The 20256-nt window shown below is 33.1% G+C and overlaps 1 pseudogene; it reads right to left on the bottom strand.

Moving 5' to 3' along the window:
* Window positions 1–605: 605 nt before the first annotated feature.
* Window positions 606–2084, bottom strand: LOC100775517 (pentatricopeptide repeat-containing protein At3g06920-like; annotated as a pseudogene).
* Between the last annotated feature and the right edge of the window lie 18172 nt (window positions 2085–20256).

The raw sequence follows: 20256 nt of genomic DNA, 5'->3' as shown, positions 1-20256 counted from the left end.
CCAAGCAGTTAATAGAAAATCTTGGTGGTATTTTAGTATTGAAAAATCTTTAGTCAGAGAATGTCGCACTACATATTTTATGGGGTTTTAGTCATATTTGAATTTTGAAGGATATAGAACGATCATACTTTCAAGGGAGGGGTAATATGCCTTGCCCTTAATTTATGTTCTAAAAGTTGTAATCCCCATCAACCATTTGAGCACGACAATGTCAATGTGAAGGAAATAGTAACAACTTGTTTAACTAGGGTTGCCGCCTTTGGTGTCAGAGCCTGTAGCTGTATGCTACAAACTTATGCTCTCATCTTTCCAACTTGTTGCATCTTCCACAACAATATATAATAATACCTCACAAAGAATTTGGAGTTTTGGTTAAACCAAACTTTTGGAAGGGATACTAGGTTTAGAAAAAATAACTTAAATGGATATTTGGTTCAATGAGGTTCAACAATTTGGGTTGAAACAAATAATAAAATTCTATTTGTAGGATATTAGTAGTATGAGGAAGATGCAGGTATGTGTGTGTGTGTGTGTGTGTGTTAGCTTATAGAAGTGCATTTGAGTGCAGCAACACTAGTGTCTGCGCGATTGATATGATGAGTGTTTTATGCCTTTCTTGTTAGTGACTCAAATTTTGGAGTCAAACCTTTATGCATCAACTCCTCCAAAATTAAATATGCTTCATCAATCCGTCCCACCTTCCCAAACCCATCAATAACACTACTATACACCACAACATTGAAATCAATAGCTTTTGATTTTGCTTCTTCAAATAACATATATGCTTCATTCAGCCTGTTGATTTTAGCAAGTCCATCAATGACAGAACCATAGCTTACAACAGTATGTTGGATACCCTTTATCTTCCATTTCCTCCAGTAGTTGGTAAGCTTTGTTGACCTTACCAGACTTGCAGAACCCATCAATAACTATGTTGTAAGCATAGGTGTCCAAATGCAGTCCTTGTTCCTTCATCTCATAAAACAAGTTGTATGTTTCTTTTGAGAAACCTCCTTTGTTAGGACCATGAATTAAATTGAATAACTCCGAACATCAGGAGTTAAACCCTAAGGCTTTATTTCTCGAAATAAAGCCCTACCTTTCTCAATTTCACCGGCTTTGAAAAGACAATTCGTGTAATTATTAAGGAGCAAGGAATAGGAGAATAGCCCCTTTGCATCATCTCTTTATAAATTTTGTGAGCATCTTCCTTCCTACCACACAAGAAAAAGTACCTAATAAAGGATGTATACAACACTGCATTTGGAGTCTAACCAGAATCTAACATTTTTTCATAAAGCATATAGGCATCATTCAGCTTGCCATGTCTGGCCAAGCCATCAATGAGTGAACAAACTGTTACTGATTCAGTGGTGCAAACTTTATGATCCAATCCTAAAAATGTGGAGCAAGCTTCATCAAGTCTTTCCGCTTTACATAGTCGATCAATCATAATATTTACGGTTATGATATTAGGGAATAAGCCAGCCTCTTTCGTGGAGTCCTGAACTTTCAGAGCAACTTCAAGTTCTCCTTCCTTACAAAGCCTGTCAATTAAAATATTGTAGGATGTAAGATTGGGAGCTGCATCCATTTTCATTGCTTCAAGGATTTTCAATGCTTCCTCAACTTTTCTCTTTTTTCCAAGGCAAGTCAGGATGCAATTACATTAAGTATACATCCCTTTCTCTTTTGCCTCTCAAGTAAGTTGTATGCTTCATTAAAATTCTCCACTGAACCATAACCCATTATCATGGTAATATAAGGCTATACACAAGGAACACTATTGTTGCTGTCGAGTTCTTGAAACAACTCTACAGCTTCATCCACCCTTTCCTAATTTCATTCTTTCAAGAAGTGACAGAGGACAATGACACAAACTCTTTTGAGAATGCTAGTTATAGCAAAATATAGTATAATATTATGTTATCCGACTGTGTTCTTCACTCTCTAGATTCCAACTTAGTCATTACTTCCTCATCACACTCTCCAATGGCAACTATAAGCCATTGGCAAACATATTCTGCTGTGTTCTCTTTAGAGACTGGAAGTGGAACTCCATTCCTACTACCTACTATGTCCATGTCGGTCTCCTATTATAGTGTTTTGTTGACAAGTCCAATTTTCAAGTAGATATGTTGAGTGATAACTTTCTAGATGGTAAAATTGGAAATTTATTCTAGCTATGTACTACGGAAACAAAGTTATGCTTGCATGTTCATATGCTTGAATTTATCGATATAAGGTACAACATGTCTTCCTTTTGTTATTTGGATTCAATGTATGCATAATTGCATATTAAATTCAAAACACGTGTGATGATGAAGGTAAGTGGTTGGCTTCCTTTAATGGTTGCTGAATTGGAATGTAAATTAGATAATTGAATTACTAAGAATGTGTTTGAATACCTAAGAATGTGTTCTTTGGTTGTAGGTACTACGTTGACACAAAAAATTTGGAAGTAAATTCTTGTCCTACCTACTTAGGACTTCAATCTAGACTGTTGTGTTTGGTTTGCCACTACTCTGATCCCATTCGCAGCTGTTGTTATTGACCGTATTTTTTAGGTATGTATTTCTTTGACTCGCGACAATGATAATTACATGGTTCTTTATATATGACGTGATGTATTATATAATGAATTATGAGCATTGTGAGTGAACCTTAGTTTCCCATTTGAGATTCTATACAACGATCAATACAAAAAGTTTGCATTAATCGATGTATTGAATCTTAAACTATCCATTTGGATAGTTTGGGAAGACTCATTTTTTATAGCACATTAATACGTATAGGTTAATTTCCTTTTCTTAAATTTGTCAACATTTCGGTATAGTTCATTTCACTTTGTTCTCCAAGCGCATACTTGAATGTTTGCGCGATAGTGATGAGTATGGGAATGGGTTGAAGAATTCCTCCATTTTACTGAACCGAATGCACCATGTTTGCACGGGAAATTTTTCTATCCATGTGTAAAATGTGGAAATGGTAGAAACCAGTAGATAAATGACATAAGGTCCCATCTAACATGTCATGGGATCATCCCAAATTACACAAAGTGGATATGGCATGGGGAATTGCCAGACAAGCCATTTGTCTCTCACACTAAGTCAACTGACGTAGACATGGGTTTTCATATAGAAGACATGATTCGTGACCTAGGGCAGGACGATTTTTAGTAAGCGCATGCACCTTTGTATGAGAAAATAGAGAATGATTCAAAGAAGCCTTTGTATTCTGGGTGCACAACTTTCACAAGGTTGTCAACGGTGTTAGCTTTGGTCAACTTGAAGGCACAATTTGGCTGGAGTGACAAGAGCTTTATTGAATTGCTTGTGATATTGAAGAAATTGCTTCCTGAAGATAACATGTTGCCGGAGAATCACTACGAGGCGAAGAAGATATGATGTCTAGTAGGAATGGAGTACCAAAAAATCCATGCATGTCCAAATGATTGCATATTGTATAGAAATGAGTTTGCAGAAATGCGCAGTTGCCCAACATGTGGTGTATCATGCTACAAGGTCAACAACCATGAATCAAGTAATGATGCAACCGCAAAGAACAATCTTCCAACTAAGGTTTGTTGGTATCTTCCAATAATACCAAGGTTTAAGCAATTGTTTGCTAATGGACATGATGCAAAACAGTTGATGTGACATGTTGAAGGCCAAAAAACTGATGGATTGCTCCGACATCCGGCTGATAGTGGAAGGCATTCAATTCTTTGTATCCTGAGTTTTGGAATAAGGCAAGAAATCTAAGGCTTGCTCTTGCTTCCGATGGAATGAATCCATTTGGTAACTTAAGCAGCAATCACAGTTCATGGCCTGTTTTGCTAATGATTTACAACCTTCCTCCTTGGTTGTGCATGAAGCGAAAGTACATAATGCTTTACATGATGATAGCAGGTCCAAGTCAGCCAGGGAATGATATTGACGTCTATCTGACTTTGTTAATCGAAGACCTAACAAAATTATGCGAACACGGGGTAGATGTGTGGGATGGGAATCTGCAGGAGACCTTTAGGTTGCGTGCAATGGTTTTTTGTACCATTAATGATTGTCCAGCATATGGAAATTTAAGTGGTTATACTGTCGAAGGCCATCACGCATGTCCTATATGTGAGAAAAATATGAGCTTCTTCCAACTAAAACATGGAAAGAAAATAGTTTACACAAGGCACCGAAGATTTCTCAAACATTATCATTCATATTGATGATTGAAGAAAGCTTTTAATGGATCTCAGGAAAATGAAACTGTGCCCAAACCATTAAATGGCAAAGAAGTTTATGATCGTGCGACGGACATCATAACTATCTTTGGGAAGACGCAAAAAAAATCCGCAACAGAGACAAACATATGGAAGAAAAGGTCTATATTCTTTTATCTTTCTTACTAGTCTATTCTTGATGTTAGACGTTGTATAGGCGTGATGCATGTGGAGAAAAATGTTTGTGATAGTTTAATTGGCACCCTTCTTAACATTAAAGGCAAGACAAAGGATGGTTTGAAGTCTCGTCAAGACTTGGTTGAGATGGGTATACGAGAGCAGTTGCATCCAATATCACAAGGTCCGCGAACGTATCTACCTTTGGCATGTCACACAATGTCAACAAACGAGAAGAGGAGTTTTTGTCATTGTCTGTGGAATCTCAAAGTCCCACAAGGATACTCTTCAAATATCAAGAGCCTTGTATCCATTAATGATCTGAAATTGGTTGACTTGAAATCTCATGATTATCATGTATTAATGCAACAATTATTGCCTGTAGCGATTTGGGGAATCTTGCCTGACAAAGTTCGGGTTGCCATAACTCGTATATGCTTTGTTTTTAATGCTATCTGTAGCAAAGTCATTGACCCTGGAAGATTGGATGAATTGGAGAATGAGGCTGCCATTGTCCTTTGTCAAATGGAGATCTACTTTCCTCCATCATTTTTTGACATAATGGTTCACTTAATTGTTCATCTAGTGGGGGAGATCTATTTGTGTGGTCCTATTTTTTTACGGTGGATGTATCCAGTCGAGTGGCACATGAAGGTGTTAAAGGGGTATACCAAGAATCAACATCGACCAGAAGCTTCGATTGTTGAAAGGTATGTTGTTGAAGAATCTATCGAGTTTTGCTCCCAGTACATTGAAGGTGGTAAATCTGTCGGGCTTCCTAATACTTGTCATGGTAGGACACCAAGGGCTAAGGGTACACGAGGATACAATGTTGTCACAATGACTCGCCACGAGGTCTCACAAGCACATCTATATATATTAAACAATATTGCAGAGGTCATTCCATACTTAGATGCTCACAAAAAAGAAGTCACAACAATAAACCCAAAAATGAACATGATGAGGGTTTTGCAAGAGCACAATAGAACTTTCATGAACTGGTTTAGAGAAACAATATTTGGTGATGACGGTGCTTCCAAAACATTACGATTGCTAGTTGTTGGGCCAAATCTGAATGTACCGACTTGGAAAGGGTATGATATAAATAATTATTCCTTCAACACCAAGTCCCAAGATGACATAAGCTAGATGCAAAACAGTGGTGTGACTGTTGATGCTGATTTCAATCACTTTTGCAGTGCATCAGACAACAATCCCATGCGAGCATCCATGCCTTACTTTGGAGTGATTGAACAAATCTGGGAGCTTGATTATACTGAATTTAGAGTGCCTGTGTTTAAGTGTAAGTGGGTCAATGCCAATACCGGTGTCCGACAAGATGAATTGGGATTTACCTTAGTAGACCTCAATAAGGTGGCTTACATGGATGAACCTTTCATTATGGCCCAACAAGCAAGACAAGTGTTTTACGTCAAAGATCCTTGCGATTCAAGATATTCAGTGGTTCTACAAGGAAGACCAAGTGGTTTAAATGATGCACATGATGGTTCGACGCTTGACATTTGTGAGACACCACCTTTTCCGATAAGAATGCCTAATATCAATGAGTCACACTATGTTGATGATGTACACGCAAATCATAATGATCATGATGAAGGACTATGGGAGAACATTGATACATAACTAATTCTTATGAAGGACATGTAAAAACCTTATCCCCTTTGTGTTTTGTAATTTATTAATGTTCATATTTCCATTTACGTAAGTACAAAAATTTGTACGTCATTGTTTATAACATATTTGTTTTATTTTCACAGGGTCATGGGAACACCACCACCATCCCCTCCGCAATCAGATCTTCAGTCAGAGGCTATGTCTAGGAATACTAGACAATCCACACGACTATGGAGGTTGACTTTACGCGGCTTGGATCAGCCAAGACCAACTATAAACGTCGATGCCGCAACTGGCCGAGGATCAGGCCCACACAAAGAGATATAGGTTTCAACCATTACTCCAAATAAAGTGACTGAAGTTGTTCAACCGATGAATGATGTTGTTGTAGATGACCCCTTGCGTGAGTTGATTAAGAGCCTAGTTGACATTTATGAGAAGCCTGTTCAATTGGTGTGGGATGTTAGTAAATTTGGAATTCCAAATGTAGATGCATCCTTGTTCTTAACATGTGCTGATGTCAATGAAATAATATCAAGCGTACAATGTTTGAACATAGCTATACTACAGTTGTCGACCATGTAAGTAAAATTGATGCCATTGACTATTAAATCCATGTAAGTAAAACAATTACTGATGTTAACTGAATTTGTCAAATGTTCAAAATAGGTATGTGGATGACTAGAGTAATAGCTTGGGTCATGGATCGGTGTATAGATTCCTTGAGCCGCAGTCAATACTCAATGCAAAGGATAGACGTGACCAATGTCAAGATTACATTGAGAAATGGCTTAAGGAATTGCACCGAGAGATCTATCTAGGAGCTTATTTGAATCAATAAATAAAATATATTTATGGTATCCCTGTAAAGGATGTTTGTGTTATTCAGACATCACTGTTGTGTCAATTGTAGGGCCCATTGGCAGCTGGTTATTTTGTGTCTTACAAACAATGTTGTTGTGTGGTTTTGTTCGTTGTCTAAAAAGAAAAATGTTCATATAAAAGCTACAATTAACAAGTAACATATTTTATGTTTTTCAATGTATTTTAAACATGGGTAAATAAATAGTGTTGCCCACATTAGCTTACAATTTTAATCTTTCAATGAAGTGTATTTAAGACATTAAAGCCGACTTCTAACGAGAAAATTGATCAAAGTACACCCTAGTGGATTGAAGTAAAGGTTAGTCATACAATTAAACAATGTTTTCAAATGATAATGTTATTAAACATCTGAATCACTGAATGAATTATCCCATTCAATATAGAGTCACATTCTAAGTGGAGGTTATGAGTGTGGCTATTATGTCATGCATTGGATGTGGAACATAATCAGCGGGGAGTTGAAGACTGATTGGACCATGGTAAATTTTTTATCCCCTAAAGGTTGACAGGAAATCTTAATTTTTTATTCCTTTTATACTGACAAAATCTCTAATTACTTGTTTTTTATAATGTCTAGTGGTTTGGTGATGGCACACCACTAGACATCGAGACCATGACAACATTACGGAAAAAATGGGCAGCATATTTTTTAAAAGTTACAAGCATCCAATGTAGAAAGCTTTAGATGACATGCGAGAACCACTTTGGTGTTTTTTATGTATTTGTTTAAGTGTTAGAAACAATTTTTCTGTTGTAATGACTATTATGTGCGAATAAAAATAGATATTTGTTCATTTCATTTTGGTATGCACTCAAATACTGAGACAATGCGTTGTATTTGCATTCCGTATTTGCGTGGGTAGGATATGTGTTTGTTGTGAAACCAAGCTGCCCAGTTTTTGCAGGTCTTTGGAAAGGTGTGGATTTGAAAACTACTAATGATACCGAAATTTTGGAATCTTCATTATGAGGTGTGGAGTCATCATGGACAAGTGTAGTGTTGTAAAGTGTAAGGCCCTTTAAAAAGGTAACTGATAATCATTTTTGCTTTTGTTTTGAATTTTTCATTATTGGTGGCTAAATGTGTTTCTTCATTGGTACTCGAGTCTGCAATGTGTACACAGACACTGGTTACATCAGGTGATGTGGAGCATGAGGCAACAATTTCCAACAAGCCTTTCTGATAGCAACTCTGGGCTTCGAGGGCCACAACCTACAGAGAATTTAAGAGAAGAGGGAAACAATTGAGAAGAAAAGGTAATTTCATTCATGTATTTCCTTATTACATTCATCATATATATAGTGATATGAAGAATAACAGAATTTGTCATCTTCTGCTAGCATAATCCTAATAGAAAGGAATCTAAGGCACTAATTGCAACTTTCTCTCTACCTCTCCCTTTGTTTCAATTTCCCTCTGCTTATTCTGGTTAGTGAATTTCATTTGCTTATGATGCTGAATTTTTTTCTTTCTTCTATGAATTGTTGTTGTTTATCTCTTTTAATTGGTATACTGAATTCAAGTGTGGTGGTTTCTGTTTGTGTAGAGAATTTTTTACTTTATGGGAATTTGGTGGAAAGAATCTTTTGTTTGTAAGTGAATGATGGAGCATAAAATTTTATTTCACTTTTCTTTTATCTATGTTATGCCATATGTCAAAAGTTCTTGATATCTCTGGGTTAAAAAAAGAATTTGTACCCCTTTTCTTTTTTCCTTTTTCCTTTCCCGATTATATATAAGCAAAAGCGAGTTCTTTTCTGATTTATTTTATTTTTAATTTCAGTAGTTTGATTATGATTTTTGTTTTATCGGTCAATATTAGTTTGTTAAGGATTTGAGGGCCCTGTTATCACAGAGGGATCTAAGGCTTCTAGTGTAGAATTGGGAAATATAGTGAATTTTAATCTTGAGGAGTTCTGAAAGAAGTGTAGTGTTAGGATTTGAAGGCAAAAGGAGTTACTGGCTTTAAAGGGCTCTGTTGTGTTATGACAAAGGAATTTAAGCTTTGATTTGCATAATAGGGACCGAAAAGAATGAAATGCTGACCTAGTATTGGCCAAAGAGGCTTTGATGTCATGTGCATAACTAAATCGATCCAACTGCTTCAGCTGTTGCATGCAAAACAAGGAACAACTTTAATATATATATATATATATATATATATATATATATATATATATATATATATATATATAAAGTTGAGCCTTAAATTATGTGTTGGTTTCCTCATATATTATATTAATAATGACACACTTATGTTTTGTACAAGAGCTATCTTGTACAGTCTTTGATAATGTTCTTTATGGTTCTTGGTAGCACAGGAACAATGTCTAAGAAAACCACAATTGAGAACCTCATTGAAAACCTTGTGGACACATTTGTTGATAAGAAAAAATCTATATCATTCTTTGAGGATGATAAGTCAGACTCAATGAGTTCTCAGATCAATAGAAACCTGTGCACCATGTTTTAGGGGGTGGAAAATGTATGGTATTTATAGTCAATTTAATGTAATATGTACAGTATTTGCATAAAATAAACCCATGTAAATCAATTTTTTTTTTGTGCCTTTGAATGTCATAGTTGCGGATGTCTTCAAGATGCTGCTTATGGAGGAAACTTGAAGCAGTTTCTTATTGTAGTACGTTTACATTTATGTTCATATACTTTGATATTGTCATTTATCATTCAAACTCAAGCCCAAAACATTCTTTGGTTTTGACACCGGTGTGTTGTGTCAGTGCTTGTTTTTCTATTGATTCCTTTTACTTTTAAGTTTTCTACATACTTTTTAAATAGTCACATTATTTATAGTTGCCATTGATCATGGAATATGGTTGTTTGTTTTTTTCTTATCTGGTAGGCTCTATATTGGTCTAATGTTGATAACACTTATGAAATGCTCTGTGATTCCATTTTAGAATTATATTCCATAGATTCTCACCATATTTAGGTTGTTGACATCTATCACAGGATCTTTCATTCCATATCAACAAAATAGTAGTCACTTAGAGTCAGTTAAGAATGCTTTTGTAAAACCTAGGAATTAAATTCAGTCAGGAGTCAGGACTTTTCATTGTAGTCTCACTCTATTTTTAAGGCATAAAATTTTGCTAGCATTTAGAGGTAACAGGAACTCTAAGTAACTAATGCCATATAGAAAAAAAGATAAGTTGCTTGAGGTTGTATTTTCGTGTAAACTAGACCTTATGCAGCAGTAGTAATTTCCCTTAAGTTGTTTATATTTGTGTGTTATGTGGTAATGTCTCTTTATGTCTCATTATTGTCAGCAGGGATGTGAACAATAGCTTTCAAGGAGAATGAAGTTGGAACCAAATAGGGAAGTGTGAAGGGGGGGAAATTGAATGCCACTAGAATTTGGGTGAGGGGGGATAGAGTTTTAACGAATAAATAAATAGATTTGTTGATTTTCTTGATTTAGTGTATCATATTTACATAACAAATTAAAAATATGAATGGTTAAGTATCTTGAATTCATAGCCATGATAGAGTACCCTCTACCATTTGCAGCTTGTTTTTTTTAACTATTTACGCACCTTAAACAAATTTATTTCTACATGTATTTTTCAATTAAATTTGTGATCAATGGTCAAAACTTCCCCAGGTTGTTGGATGTTTCTTTGTTGGTGTTGTGATTGGGAGCTGGTGCAATTTTATATTTGTCATCTATATTGGTGAGAGACATGCTTCCTTTGGTTCTTTTGATAGTTCCACTATTCTTTTGATTCATACATTATTGCACATATTTGCTTGTATTATTAAGATTAAGATTATTGCCTAGGGACTTAGCTGTCATAGTTTCTAGTTGTTGAAATGACCTCTCCAGTCATAGGGGTGTTGTTGTATAAATCAAAACTTAAGTTTTTGGAGCCATAGCTCTCATTTTAGCTGTTATACAATTTCAACTGCTTAAGTTTTTTCTCCATAAAACTTAAGCAGTTGAAATTGTAAACAGTAAAATACAGCCTTAATTAACTCCATGATGAAAAGTAAAGATTGAAACAGCTAGCATAAACAGTAAAATGAATCTGCATCACCACTGTGTGTGATAGGAAACAACTTGAGATATATTTGAGGTAAGATACACGGGTGAAGGAATTTTGATGTTAACATGGTGAACTACAACAAAAGCACACCTAGTTAAGTTAGTGTTTTTTTATAATATGTATGCCATTTTAAGACAAGAACTGAGTCTGGTTTATAAACAAATATAGGCCAAAGTTCATGTATATTGTTTTGTGGATCTAGTTCTACATAACATTCACATGACACCTTTTTGGAGTTCCAATGATGTTTCTCCACTTCCATTTTGTTGTTCATGTTATACTTGATTGCCGAGACAATTTTTTTTGCTCTAAGGTTTTGTTCCAGCATATACACTTCTAGTTCATCATTAAAATTATGAGGATGAAGTTGACAACTTTGTATACAAGGTCTTTGGTTAGATGCAAAATCAATATCAAAATTTGGATAGGAACATGAATATGGAATAAAATTTTATCCTTATGGCTTATATTAATTTTTTGACATTCAAGGACGGTGCCTACGTAAGCACCGTCTTCGAAAGCTAGATTTCTAAGACAATGCTTATGTAGGCACCGTCCTTGAGATGGTGCCTACATAGGCACTGTCCTTGAAAGCAAGGTTTCTAAGACGGTGCCTACGTAGGCATCGTATTAGAAAGCTTGCTTTCAAGGACAGTGCTTATGTAAGCACAGTCTTAGAAAGCAAGGTTTCAAGGATGGTGCCTACGTAAGCACCGTCTTCTATATAAGGTTGTTTTCTAAGACGGTGGCTTCCTACCCACCGTTGAAAGTTAACACTTTCAATGATGTTGGCTTCTACGATGATCGACAACTGTCATAGTATGCTGTTTTTGACCAACGTAGATAACGCTTTTTTTAGTAGTGGTGGTAACCTGAAATGCTAGTGACATATTTTTCAATATATCTTTTTAACACACTTTTTATTATTGTCCAAAATTTCTTATAAATTATAAAATTGTGTGAATCTTAAACCTTAATGAATCTCACTCATAATCATATAACAATAAATTTTATTCTATTAAGAGTATAGTATCTTAAAAAGAATGTATAATTATCATGCTTCATATATACGACATTTATTAACACTTGTGTTAAACCTGACAAAAAAAATTGGCAAAAAAAAACCGAGATTTTGTTGTTACCAACCCAAAAAGAAAGAAATAATTATGAATGTAATAATATAAAGTATAAGTAAAGAGATGGAACAAAGGGTACTAAAATATATGTCAAAATATAACACTTGCACTACACTGGGCAAAAAAATTAGAAAATAGTTGGAAAAGTTGAGATTTTGTTGTAACTAGCCCAAAAAGAAAAGAGGTATGAATGTAATATAAAGTACATGTATATACACATGAACAAAGGGTAATGAAAAAATGACAAAATATCATGATTAAAAATATTTATTGAATTAATAAGGAAGAATAGTCTTCTGTTTTTCTAGCTATGAGAAAATTAATTTTTTCACTATGATTTTCTTTACTTTCCTAAGATCACTCTTTCTTTTTACGAACATTGTTCTACTATAACACAAACACTTGAATTAAGCATTTGGTCTTGCATATTTATCCTAATGAAATATAGGTACGAGTGTGAACTGAAATGTAAGAACTAAAAAATGTTCATTTAAAATTATTTCAGGGTAACCTAACATGCTAGCGACATATTTTTTTAATATATTTTTTCTATAAAATTGTGTGAACCCCACACCTTATGAATCTTACTCATAATTTTTTAACTTGATAAATCTTAATCTATAAGAGAGGATAATATCGTATAAAGAATGTAATTAACATTCTCCATATATGTGATATTTATTAACACTTGCATTACACCTGACAAAAAAATGGAAAAAATTAAAATAAAAATAAAGCCAAGATTTTGTAGTTACTAACCCAAAAAGAAAGAAATATGTATGAATGCAATATAAAGTATAGGTAAATAGACGTTACAAAGGGTACTAAAAATATATGTCAAAATATAACAGGCGCAACATTTGACAAAAAAAAAAAGTTAAGATTTTGTTGTTAACATCAGGTTGTTAATATCGATTTTTTTAATAAAAAAAAACAATGTTGTATTTTAAGTTAATTAAAAACCCAAAACACTTCTCGCCCCGCGCTTACTCTCCCAAAACCCCCTTTCACCATAACATCTGAGCACTCTCACAACTATAACTTGTGATTGTCATCATTGTCACTGTTGTCACTTGTGACTCTCACCACTATGACACCATCACTTTCACCGTTGTCTGTCGGTTTCTTCATCATTGTTCACCAGTGTCAGTACGTGTTTGGGACGCTTGTTCTACGACGTCATCATCTCCGTGTTCTGTCAGCCAGCGTCAGTCGCGACTGTCCTCTAAGGTTTGTTCTTCTTTTAGTTAGCTGATAACTCGTTGGGATGTCGTCATTGTTGTGTTTTACTTTTGTTGATTAAACACTATCTTACATTGAAGTTAGTTTGAATGAAGAAATTAGTTCTTCACACACACAGAAGAAGTTTATTCTCAAAAATAGTTTGGAATTACTGTTGAAATTAGTTGAACACGAAATATATATTGTACATTGTTGTAATGTTGTTTATCCATAGTGATTTGTAGGTGACCACGAAGCATTGCATGAGCAATTGCCAAAGATTGGGCCCTGTAGACCTTACTTATACACTTGTGAGTTAGTATTCTATTTAATGATGAAAATAAATGTAATGCTAAGCCAATCTCCTATATAAAAGCCTAAAAGTAGAATGCGTACCAAGCAAGGTAATTGTGTGGAAGCAAATGACTTTGATGTTTTGATGATGATCATGATGATTTGATGCAAATGTGCTTTTCAAGATTAAATTCAAGCCAATGATTCAAGAATACAAGACACAACATCAAGATGATCACTAGTATTTTAGGAAGGGAATTCCTAATTGATATAGCAAAAGGTTTGGCCAACTAATTTAAGTTAAAAAAGTGTTTTTCAAGAGATTTACTCTCTGGTAATCGATTACCAGAGGATGTAATCAATTACCAGTGGCCAAAAATGGTTTACAACAGCTACTAAATATTTGAATTCAAATTTTAGATTGTATAATCGATTACACAATATTGGTAATCGATTACCAGCAGTTAATAAACGTTTTAATTCAAATTTTAAAACCTGTAATCGATTACACAAATACTTTAATCGATTACTAGAGGAGGTTTTCAGAAATTTACTCTCTGGTAATCGATTACCAGAGTGGTTTACATGGCCACCAAAGGTCTATATATATATGTGACTTGCAACCCGAATTTGCTCAGAGTTTTTCATAATAAAAAGTCTTATTCTCTCTAAGAGCAAAAACATTTCATCCTCTTAAGAATTCCTTGGCCAATACACTTGCAATTCAATAAGGAATTAATTGAGTGCTCAGATTGTAAAATCTACCTCTTTCAAGAAAGATTTCTTCTTCTCTTCTTCTTACTTCTAAAAAAGGATTAAGAGATCGAGGGTCTCTTGTTGTAAAGGATTCCTGAACACAAGGGAAGGGTTGTCCCTGTGTGATTCAGACTTTGTAAAAGGAGTTTTACAAAGAGAGTGGAAAATCTCAAGTGGGTTGCTTGAGGACTGGACGTAGGCACGGAAAGTGGCCGAACCAGTATAAATCAAGTTTGCATTTCTCTCTTCCCTTAAACTTCTTTTATTTATTGCTATTTATCTTTGGCTTGTAAGAAGTTTATTTTGAATTGTCTTTTGATTAATTCATGTTGAGGGTGCATTGTTAATCCAAAAGGAGAGAGTGAAATTTTAATTGGCGAATAGTTCTTGTTATCTTAATTCAACCCCCCCTTCTTAAGATAATTGAGGTCATTTGTCTAACAAATTGTTTGTATTTAAAATTATTATAGCAACTTCAATAAAGTTTCTCTTCTAACGGTCTACTTTGGCTGATCAATTATCATCAATAATTGTGTGTCATCTTAACTCCTATGATATTGCAATCCTTGAATTAATCACTATAAGCAATTTGTTTGGAGACAAGAGAGCCAAGTTTCTACTACTATTTGCCTTTGGGTTCCAACTCCATGTTTGACCTGTGCTTTCACTGTTGTAGACCTTTGTGAAGGTTGTTATGACTTGTGATTTTGAAAGACATATTGTCTATAACTATTGGTGTAATTTGGAATATTTGTGATGCACATTGCCTAAATCATAACGTAGCTTATGCATTCTTCCTAGGCCTGTATTTGTCATGCCACCAGTAAACCTGCTCCAACATTTACTTATCAGGATTTAGAACATAATGTTGTTTGTCAAATGAACTTGGTAAAATATTTTATCATTAGATTTAGATGCATATGCCCAAGAATTTAGAGACTTGAATACCAAGATAGAATCAAATGAAATATAGTCTGTTAATATGATTGTTCCCATTAGATATAAGATAATAAAGTGCCTAAAGTAAAGTCAGGAAGACTCAAGCCTAATTGCTTATGTAATTTTGCAGGAACTTTTACTTTTGTTGTTTGCATTGTGATCACAATATTCATTGTTGGAGACTATTAGTGACCATCATCACAAGTACGAATGTCTTTCCTAATTTTGTTAGGCTTTTTTTTCCTTATGACTCCTTTTTTACCTTGTTTTATGTCATTAATGACTATTGCTTTGTGTATAATTATTGTTCATCATGAGTGAACCTTAGATTCCCGTTTGAGATTTAATACAATGATTCTTGCAGATAGTTTGCATTAATCATTATATTGAATCTTGAAATATCAGTTTGGGTAGTTTGAGAAGAGTCATACTTTTATAGTACATTCATCATAAAGGTTAAGTTTATTTTCTGAAATTTGATGAAATTGGTACAATGCATTTCTCTTTGTTCTCTGAGTGCATACTTGATTGTCGTGGATCCACTATACCTGATGACATTGACCATTCCGCAGCTTTTCCTAGAGTCATTGCAGGTGTCGTGGGATGTTAGCGTGTTTGGGGTGTATAATGATAACTTCCCATTGTACATAAAACATGAAGATCTTTCTGAAATAGCTCACAGTGGTCAATGTCTGAGCATCTCTATTATAAAACTATGGATTCAATAAGTCACTTTACATTATTGTATATTACCTAACTGATTGTTTTATATTCATGCATAATGTACTATATTTTAACAGCAATAGGCATGTGACTGAGATAACTATGCAAGCGGGGAATGCCAATGTGTATGGATTCCTTGAGCCATAGTCTATACAAAGATCTGGATAATCGCAATTTGAATCAGAAGATTATATTAAGAAATGGATGCAGAATTCACAAAGAGATGTGTACTTACGAGCCTACTTGAATCGGTAATTTAAACTGAACAAATCAATTTAAATCATGTATGTTTTATAATAACTTAATGTTCTCCCATGTAGTACACATTTGGCCTAAGGACAATGTTGTCATCTAGTTTTGTTCCTTGCACAATAGGACCGAAAACTACTTGAATGAAATTATTAACAAGTCAGTTAAATTTTGTAATACATTTGCTTTATGATTACAATTTGACTTCAATATTTTTATTGTATAATACACATGCATGTTTCTCTTAATTAGTGCTTTGAAAGGATTCAACAACAGTCAAGGAAGAAAATCCAATGCTGCTACTAGATGGATTGTAGTTAAAGTAAGTCATTTAAATAATGTTTCATGTCTTAAAAATTAAATTTTACTATGCTTCAGTTAACTTTGAATATCTAAATATCCTATTCAATTTAGTGTAATAAGCAAAAAGGAAGCATTAGGTGCAGGTACTACTTAATGCATTGGATGTCAACAATAGTACTAGAAGGTTTCAAGGACAATTGGGAAACGGTAATTGTTTACTTCAAAACTAATTCAATTTCTTATAATTGTTATTATTTAGACTCATTTATTAACTTGTGTGTTTTATTATATCATGCAGTATTTTGTTGATCAAAGACCATTGGAATCAGAGAGAATGAAGGCAATTCTCATCCAGTGGGCAAAATATCATTTGAAAGTTAAAAATCAAACACTAGGGATTTAAGTGATTTTAGAATTGTAGAGTAGTTAGTATGTTAATTTAGATTAGGTTACAAATGATTTTATGTATTGACTTTCATTTTTCTTATAATTCATTATAAATATTCAATTATATATAGTGGACAAAATTTAAACTGGTTGATAAAAACTGTCTAGTCTGGTACTACTTTTGAATTTACTGGTTAATTGGGGTAATTACAAAAATAAACAGGATATTAAAAATACAAAAAATAACATTGGTTTTCCAAAAAATTGATGTTGGTTTTTACTAACAACATCAATTTTTTAGAAAAATCGGTGTTATTTTTTTACTGACAACATTGGTTGTCTAAAAATCGATGTTGTCATTCAAAAACAACATCGATTTTCATAAAAAAAAACCAATGTGGACTTTTAAATCTTTTATTTTTTTGTTATTTTTTTATAGGATATCAGTTTTGTATAAAACCGATGTTGTGTAATTTACTTAACATCAGTTTTGGAAAACTGATGTTAACATTGAGACTTTTAACGTCTGTAGTTTCAACATCAGTTAATAACTGATGTTGAAAGTCCTTAATAATCGATGTTAAAAGCCTATTTTCTAATAGTGTTTGGCCTAAAGGGATAGGCTTTTGAATTATGTAAGAGGGTAGGTGTGTTAGTAGAAGTCATGTGTAAAAAGAGAGTTTAAATAGTCATAAACCTCTCAAAACCCTTATATTTTTTAGAAACTTCTCTCAAAAAATCTTTCATTTCCACTCTTCCCCAAGAAACCTAATCCTTAACAATTGAGTTTTTGGTGCATTTGTTCAAAGGAGATTCTTCTTCCTTCTGGTTGGAACTTCATAGTTGTCCTTAGTGTGGTAAGCTTTTCCTCTTCCTCCCGTATTCTTCATTTTTGTTTTTATAGAGCTCCCATGGAAAGTTCAAGGAAAAAGCTTGATTTTAAGAGGTTTTGATTCTATTTTTGGTTGGCTTTGGGGTTTGGTTGATGCTTATGTACGGTGGTTATTGTGGGATTAGAGGAAAGTTCCTCTCTCGAACCCAAAGCTCACTCATTTTCCTTCCTTCTTCTAAGAGTCAATCTTGGGTTTGTGTAGATAAGGGAAGCTCACTCACTTTTCTTATTTTATGATGATTTTGGGTTGTTTGGTTTGAATCTTGGGTTCTTGTGTTGGAGTTTAGTGTTTAGAAGCTTAAGGGTGGATTATTGATGTGTTTCTATTGAGTTTGAATAGCGTGGATAACCATTAATGGTGTCAAAAGCTTCAATTTTTGGAAAATTTTCATGCAGAATATTTTATTTATCCCTTTATGCTTTATTGAGACATTCTTAGTCAATTCCAAGTGTGTACATAATAGTTTGTGAATTATAAAGAAGAAGTGAAGTTGATTTTTATAATGAGATAATGAAATTCACTTTCATATAAGATTTTGGTGTGGTGAAAGTAAGAATTCAAGGTGTTGAAATATCTTACTATGCTATTTGAACTATAGTTGGGTCCATAAGTGTAATGAACATATAAATGGTGAATTTATGATATGGTATCCTCTTTTTGGTGTTGAATGGGTGAATATGATTATGATGGTGTATGTTGATTGTTGAATGAACTAGCATATCATGCATATATGGATAAATGACATTGCATGTGATTAGGCACATAAGCTCCTAGGAGTAAAAGAGTTAGCATAACATGATACTTAGACATGTGCATTCATAATTTGACTTAAGAATTATATGTTAGTTGATGAGTTGTATAAGTATGATATTGTAAGTGTGAAGGATTTCTATATCTACTTTTTCAAATGGTGAATTTATAATATGTCTTATATTATGTATCTTTTAAAATGAGTTTACCCTAGTTTTCTGTTGAACTATGATGATCAAGTCATTCGACACGACAACAGATTATGATGTCGCTTCTAAGGAACATGTCACTCATGGTTGATGTGGATTTGACAGTGGACTTAAGAGTGAGATCTGATCCTTATTCATTTATTTATGTTGTCTTAGTGGAGATCAACTTAGGATTTAGATATTATTATGAATTTATGTTGTATTTATTCCCTTGTGAAACCCTAAGTTGGTCCTCACTAAGACAACATAAATTCATAATAATATCTAAATCCTAAGTTGGTCCCTACTAACACAACATAAGTAACTGAATAAGGGTCAGGTCTCGCTCTTAAGTACACCATCAAATCCATAAAGTTCTCGTCATAAACCATAAAGGTACTTACATATTTTTATTTGTAAAATCTTAGTCATTGAAATAGTATAAAGAGAATAATTTTTAGTCATTTTATTTATTATTATTAATTTTATGGGCATTTTATACTAACACTACATTTTATATTTTGTTTTTTATAGCATTAATCATTATGATTGATTTGATAGCATTTTTGTAGAGTAACTATTTCATTAAATAATTTTTTCGCGATATAAAACTTTTTTTTGCATCTTTTAAACTAATTATGTTTATGACATTTATATCCTCGCATTGTTGCATGAAATCTTATATATAAATATATAATATGACTTGAACATGTCAGCTTTCTTTGTGGATTTTTTATAAAGACTTTTCTATTAATTTTGAGATTTTCTTTTGAATTTTCTCTACAAAACTTATAAACTTAGCCAAAATATGATTATTTCTTTAAATTTATTGAAAAAATCAGAAAAAAAATTAATTATTTTATTACGTATTCTCATTTAAATTTTTTTGCAATATTTATTTATATAACAAATTTTTCAATAATATAGAAAAAAATTATATTTCCTTTATTTAGTAGTCAACAAAAGTATAAAAATCATAAAGAAAAAGAAAAAGAAAAAGAAAACCGGAGGAGTGCTATTTATGAAGTAGAAAAAATATTTTAATATCATAACAACAATTAATATTTGAATAATATCATTGAATACTTAAAATCATCCACAATAAATGATTTACTAAAAAAAATCATAAATAAATGATGTTTATCAAAATTATAATATTTAATTTTCATATTACAGCCGTATGTATAAAAAAAACTATCTATGTACCAAAAAATATTCATATATTACTCTATAACCATAATTATTTTTGGTCCCTCCAACTTTTTTTTCTTTCAAACTTTGCACTGTTGTAGAGTGTGAACTAAAATGTTATAATTAAAGAAGTATTTATTTAAATTTTAGGATAATAAAAAATACTAGCAATATATTTTTAATAATTTTATCTAACATAGTTGTTATTATTGTTCAAAATTTGTTATAAATAACTAAATTGTATGAAC

Source organism: Glycine max, chromosome 14 (assembly GCF_000004515.6).
Source record: "Glycine max cultivar Williams 82 chromosome 14, Glycine_max_v4.0, whole genome shotgun sequence".
Lineage (NCBI taxonomy): Eukaryota > Viridiplantae > Streptophyta > Magnoliopsida > Fabales > Fabaceae > Glycine > Glycine max.
Note: the sequence above shows the minus strand (reverse complement) of the source record. Positions and strands in the feature narration are given on the sequence as shown.